Raw genomic sequence first — 7,500 nt, forward strand, 5'->3', positions numbered from 1 at the left:
GCCTCGACATGGCTGGGCAGCTCTCTGTGACCGGCAGTGTTCGCAGGAGGAAAGGTGCTCAGACAGCCCAACTTCAAACGGGCTCACAGACGAGGAGTCACACTCCATAAATACTCCATAACACCCCAGACGGCCCGGCTGCGCACCTGGGCCTGCCGCTGTCCGGCTGGGAGGGCTCTCATCGGGCCTGGAGAACACACAGGCTGAGTTCCTTTAAAGGGCAAAAGATGGACACAGTTAAGGTCTTGGATTCAATTCAGATAAACACAGGCCTTGCTGTTCCACACAGTTTAACGCATGTTCCACATGGATCAGCTAAACACAGGCTTTTCTACACAGTTCAGCAAAACACAGGCTGTTCTACACACAGTTCAGCTCCTTGGGAATGACATCATTTGTGAAAGGCAAGGCAGGTAAGGCAGAAGTCAGCATGATTTGAGCGTAAATTTGAGCATAAATTTGGAAACTCCTCCCCTCCTCTCCTCGTGTGTCCTCTCCTCTCCTCACTTTACATACATGACACTCTTCATTATTTAGAGAAGTATTTTGAGACTGAATGGCATGTGCTTCCAAAGACGACAGTGCTCTACCAGGTACACCCACAGCACAGGCCAAGCTCCCCATCCGTGTGTGTGTGTGTGTGTGTGAGAAAGAAAGATCAAAATAAAGGATATGCTCATGAATTTAAATTCTGCATAAGAGACTTTTCCACACCCACACGCAAACCCACACACACACAACCAAACACATACACCACACACACACACCACACACACACGCACCACACCCATACGCACACCACACACCCACCCACAAACACCACACACCCACACACAAACACCACATACCCACCCACAAACACCACACACCCACACACACATACACCACACACCCACACACAAACACCACAAACCCACACACACAAACACCACATACCCACACACAAACACCACAAACCCACACACACAAACACCACATACCCACACACAAACCCCACACACCCACACACAGAAACACCACATACCCACACACAAACCCCACATACCCACACACACAAACAACACATACCCACAAACACAAATACCACAAACCCACACACACAAACACCACATACCCACACACAAACACCACACACCCACACACAGAAACACCACATACCCACACACACAAACACCACATACCCACACACAAACCCCACATACCCACACACACAAACAACACATACCCACACACACAAATACCACAAACACCACACACCCACACCCACACACACCACACACCCACACACAAACACCACAAACCCACACACACAAACACCACATACCCACACACAAACACCACACACCCACACACACAAACACCACATACACACACACAAACCCCACATACCCACACACACAAACAACACATACCCACACACAAACACCACAAACCCACACACACAAACACCACATACCCACACACAAACACCACACACCCACACACAGAAACACCACATACCCACACACAAACCCCACATACCCACACACACAAACAACACATACCCACACACAAACACCACACACCCACACACACAAACAACACATACCCACACACACAAACACCACACACCCACACACACAAATACCACACACCCACACACAAACACCACATACCCACACACACAAACACCACACACCCACACACACAAATACCACACACCCACACACAAACACCACATACCCACACACACAAACACCACATACCCACACACACAAACACCACATACCCACACACAAACACCACACACCCACACACACAAATACCACACACCCACACACAAACACCACATACCCACACACACAAACACCACACACCCACACACACAAATACCACACACCCACACACACAAACACCACATACCCACACACACAAACACCACATACCCACACACAAACACCACACACCCACACACACAAATACCACACACCCACACACAAACACCACATACCCACACACACAAACACCACACACCCACACACACAAATACCACACACCCACACACACAAACACCACATACCCACACACACAAACACCACATACCCACACACACAAACACCACATACCCACACACAAACACCACACACCCACACACACAAATACCACACACCCACACACAAACACCACACACCCACACACACAAACACCACATACCCACACACAAACACCACACACCCACACACACAAATACCACACACCCACACACAAACACCACATACCCACACACACAAACACCACATACCCACACACACAAACACCACACACCCACACACACAAATACCACACACCCACACACAAACACCACATACCCACACACACAAACACCACACACCCACACACACAAATACCACACACCCACACACAAACACCACATACCCACACACACAAACACCACACACCCACACACACAAATACCACACACCCACACACACAAACAACACACACCCACACACACAAACACCACATACCCACACACAAACACCACATACCCACACACAAACACCACACACCCACACACACAAACAACACACACCCACACACACAAACACCACATACCCACACACACAAACACCACACACCCACACACACAAACACCACACACCCACACACAAATACCACACACCCACACACACACACCACACACCCACACACACAAACACCACACACCCACACACAAATACCACACACCCACACACAAACACCACATACCCACACACACACCACACACCCACACACAAACACCACACACCCACACACACAAACACCACACACCCACACACACAAACACCACATACCCACACACACAAACACCACACACCCACACACAAACACCACACACCCACACACAAACACCACATACACACACACAAACACCACATACCCACACACAAACACCACACACCCACACACACAAACACCACATACCCACACACACAAACAACACATACCCACACACACAAACACCACATACCCACACACACAAACACCACATACACACACAGAAACACCACATACCCACACACACAAACACCACATACTCTAACCCAGTTTTTCAGAGATGTGAGGCGGGAAAGGTCCATGGTTCTGTTCTCCCAGTCTGTTTGTGTGCATGACGGCACTGCACAGACTCTTCAAAGAGACAGGAGTGTTGAAACTATTAAAAACCATTCACACCACATCACGTCTCACTGACCGTCAGTGGTGTTCAGAGGGCCTTGACCAAGACCCTTAACAGAACAGCGTGTGTGTGTGTGTGTGTGTGTTTGTGTGTACATTAAGACTCTTGCCTACTTGATTCGGGGGTGCAGCAAGAGAGATTTTCAGCATGATTGGGTTTTCATCTGCCTATAAAAATATGAATAATTTATTTCAGGTATTTGTGTGTGTGTGTGTGTGTGTATGTGTGTGTGTGTGTGTGTGTGTGTGTGTGTGTGTGTGTGCTTGTGCAGATTTGCAAGGTGCAAGTACTCCTTGAAAACCCTGAAAAGAGTCCACAAGGGTTCAACCTTGATGCACACACACACACACACACACACACACACACACACACACACACACACACACACACACACACACACATGGATGGGGGGTTGTTTGAGGTCCCAAAAGTGAAATTCCTGCAATTATTCCCCAGAGATTGGCCCCAGCGCTGGCGGCTCGGGGTCCGCACTCTTGAGTGAGCAGAGCCGGCTGACAGATCCATTCTGCAGCGCCTCTGTGACAGATAAATATTTCACGTGCAGATAAATAAAGGATGCTCTGCGTTTTCTCTCTCAATGGCTCTTCACAGCTCACTGCCCATGGTCACACACACAAACACATCCTGGAAATCACCTCACATCCCCCACCCTACACACACACATACACACAACCCCAAAATCTCTTCGTACACACTAAACGCACACACACAAATGCGCACACGTGCTTACAAATCTTATCACAGACCTTGCAGATACACAAATCTCAGACTACACACATCAGACCTCACATGTTGTTAAAAGGGCAAACTGCCTATCCCAGAGGGGTGTCCTCCTGTAGCGCTGGGACACAGGTCCTCACCTGGGACACAGGTAACTCTCTCCCTCATCTCCCACCACAAAGAAACAATTCACGTGGGGTAGAGTCGTCTCTTGCAGAGCAAGGCCCTGCCATTGTGTCTACAGCTGTCCTCTCCATTGCCCGACCAGAAATCTGCTCTCTTTGTCCAGGAACAATTACTATGATGTGTAGGATACATGTCGAATTTTAATGACTTTTTCTGGCCTCATAATACAGCCTAGGGAAGTGATTACATAAGATCTCCTGGGAAGCCCCAAAATAATAATGCATTTCATTTAATACTAGATTAAGTGGAGAAGACATCTGTGCAGGTAACAGACACTCCTAAGCGTCATGGTCCTCCCCTTTGCTTTGTGTGAATTAGCTTTCTAGGGTCAATTACCACTTTGTAGCCCTTGAGGAGAGGCGTGTGATCAGTCAATTAAAAGCGTAATTAAGGAATCTAGCCAAGCTTTCCAGGAATGGGATCGTAGGACAAGTATGTGGCTTTGCTCTCGAGATCAGGAAGGAGTTTAAGCAGTTCAGAAATGTTGGCACACACGCACGTGTTCACATGTACAGGAGTAGCAGTAGCAGTGCTGAATAATTGGACTGAAATATCAACTATTTACTGTTATTTATTTCACTGATGGCATTATTATGTGTTCTCTGCACTTCTCTCTCTTCAGTTCACGTCACTGTATTTGCAGGACCTGTTTACTGTGCCTTGGCCACTGTTTCATCAAAATGACCAACAAAGGTATTATAACACCCAAAAAAACAACACAGAAATATTTTCATTTACAATTAATGCCAAATACAAATGTTGTAACTAAACAAATCATAGCAATGATGTAGAATAATTTAGATTTTTTTTTGGAACTGTATAAAAGGGCCGATCTAATAAACAGCTTGAAGTGTAATCTCAGTGTGTGCGCTTCAGTTCCTGACTCAAAGTATGCTGAAATATTAATAGTTCTGCTGGAGTGTTCCTCTCTGCAGTGAGCCATGCAGGACTGGGAGTGTTGCAATGGCAGACAGACCAGCTTTATTACGGCAGTGTCGAAACTCCCAGAGATGCGCAGAAGGCCCACCATCTCCACAGAGAGGCCCAGACCTGTCTAAGACACACACACACACACACACACACACACACACACACACACACACACACACACACACACACACACACACACACACGCATATACACACATACACACACACACGCACATGCACACACGCACATACACACATGTACATGCACACACACATGCACATACAAACATACACACACACACACACACATGCACGCACACACGTACACACATGCGCACACGCACACACATACACACACATACACGCACACACACACGCAATCACATACACACACACACATACACGCACACGCACAAGCACACACACACGCACATACACATATACACACACACATATACACACATATACACACACACACACATACACGCACACACACACGCACACGCACACACACACACGCACATACACATACACACACACACACACACACACACTCACACACATACACACACACACACACACACACACATACACACAGCTCTTGCTATTCCATAATCCAGAGAGGCCTCCGTAATGAAAATGAAGCCTAGACTCTGTCTTTCTGATACACTCACAAACACAATAAGAACTGCAGTTTTTATTCCTCAGTCTCAGTGAACATCACACACATATACACGCACACACACACACACACACACACACAAACACACACATGCACACGCACACACACATGCATATACAAACATATACACACACACACGCACACACACACACACACACACACACACACACACACACACACATGTCTCTGTCTTTCTCTCACTTCTTCTCATAAGCAGCTGAGGGCTGTGTGTGTTGGGTCGAGAGGTTGCCTTTGTGAGGGAAATTGAGACACATTTAAACAAAAGTTAAACAAAAGTGTGTGGGAGATGCCATGATACCACAGGGACAGGGACAGACTTCACGTATTCCGTCTCTTTCTCTCATTCGCTCTCTCTTCCTCCACACAGATCAGACTGTGATGATTGGCCCACTGAAAAAGAGCAAGTGTGCATCACTCCAGTCAGAGAGGGAGAGAGAGGTAGAAAAAGAGAGAGGATGAAGGAGAGAGGGAGAGAGAAAAGGAGAGAGACAGAGGTAGAGACGGAGAAGGAGGCAGAGAGGAAGAGAGAGAGATATCGGACACACAAAAAGAAAAGCAGTGCTTCAGAAAACAAAAAGATGATAGACAGATCAATTGATTTGAAAGACATGAAAGGTGAGCACACTCTGAAAATATGTTCGCTGTTTTCTTAAACAGACACCCACAAACAACGGAATAAAATAATCAATATGACATGTAATCCCAAAAAGCTCATGCAGATAACCAGCGATTCCCTGGTTGTGAATTTAGTTTGATTAGCATGACGCGCTGCAACCCAGGGCCTTGTGCAGGAAGCGCCTGTGGTTATAGAAACAGCAAGAAGCAGAACCAAGTGTCAAGGTCATTGGCATGGGTGATGATGGACTGTGTTCCTCAGTCCAAACTTCTTAAGGCATGGAACTGAGAGTGCGTGACAGCAAGACAAGTGGAGTCGCCATTCAAATTTAGTCAATGTTGGAAACGATGGAAAAGATTAACTTTATTGTAAGAGTTGGGGGAAAGAGTTTGTGAAGCTTCCCGATGTATTTATCTGACTGAGCGGATTCCTTCCTGTGCCAGTCCCACACATCCCGTGGATGTCGCTAGCAGTCATCCTCAACTCTCCTCATCGTCTTGTGAAAACCCTCCATACCCCACCACCCCTCCGGGACACCCCCCTCCCCCCCGAAGAGCAAGGCACTAGGATGAGAAAGCCAAAAAAAAAACCCACAATGAAAGACACCCAAGGACAAACAAGCCACCAGATGAGGGGAAGACGTTATAACTCCCTTTATTAAGTCTCTCTCCACGGCCCTCGCAGACCTGGGTCTAAACCCCTTAAACCCTTGTCAGAACACCACTTGGAGGTCGGTGCAATCTGTTGGCAGCACCGTTCGGGCGTGGGGAGGTCATGCTCCTCCTTCATGCCTTTTGTCCCGCTGCTCTCTGAGGGGCTGGGGGACCCTCAGGCACCAAGCCCGTGTTGCGTTTCAGGCCCTCATTAAAGAGAAACACCTTCCAGGACGCCCCGCACAAAACCGGTGCCTAATCTCCGGCGGAGCCTGGGACCCCGGCGTATGCAAATCCACATCTGCTCTGTTTCAAAGAAGAGAAGTGCTGGGATTACAGCCATGGCTGACACACACACACACACACCACACACAAATACACACCCACAAACACACACCCACACACACACCCGCTAACACACATACCCGCTCACACACACACACCTGAATGTAATT

Source organism: Electrophorus electricus, chromosome 21, assembly GCF_013358815.1.
Source record: "Electrophorus electricus isolate fEleEle1 chromosome 21, fEleEle1.pri, whole genome shotgun sequence".
Lineage (NCBI taxonomy): Eukaryota > Metazoa > Chordata > Actinopteri > Gymnotiformes > Gymnotidae > Electrophorus > Electrophorus electricus.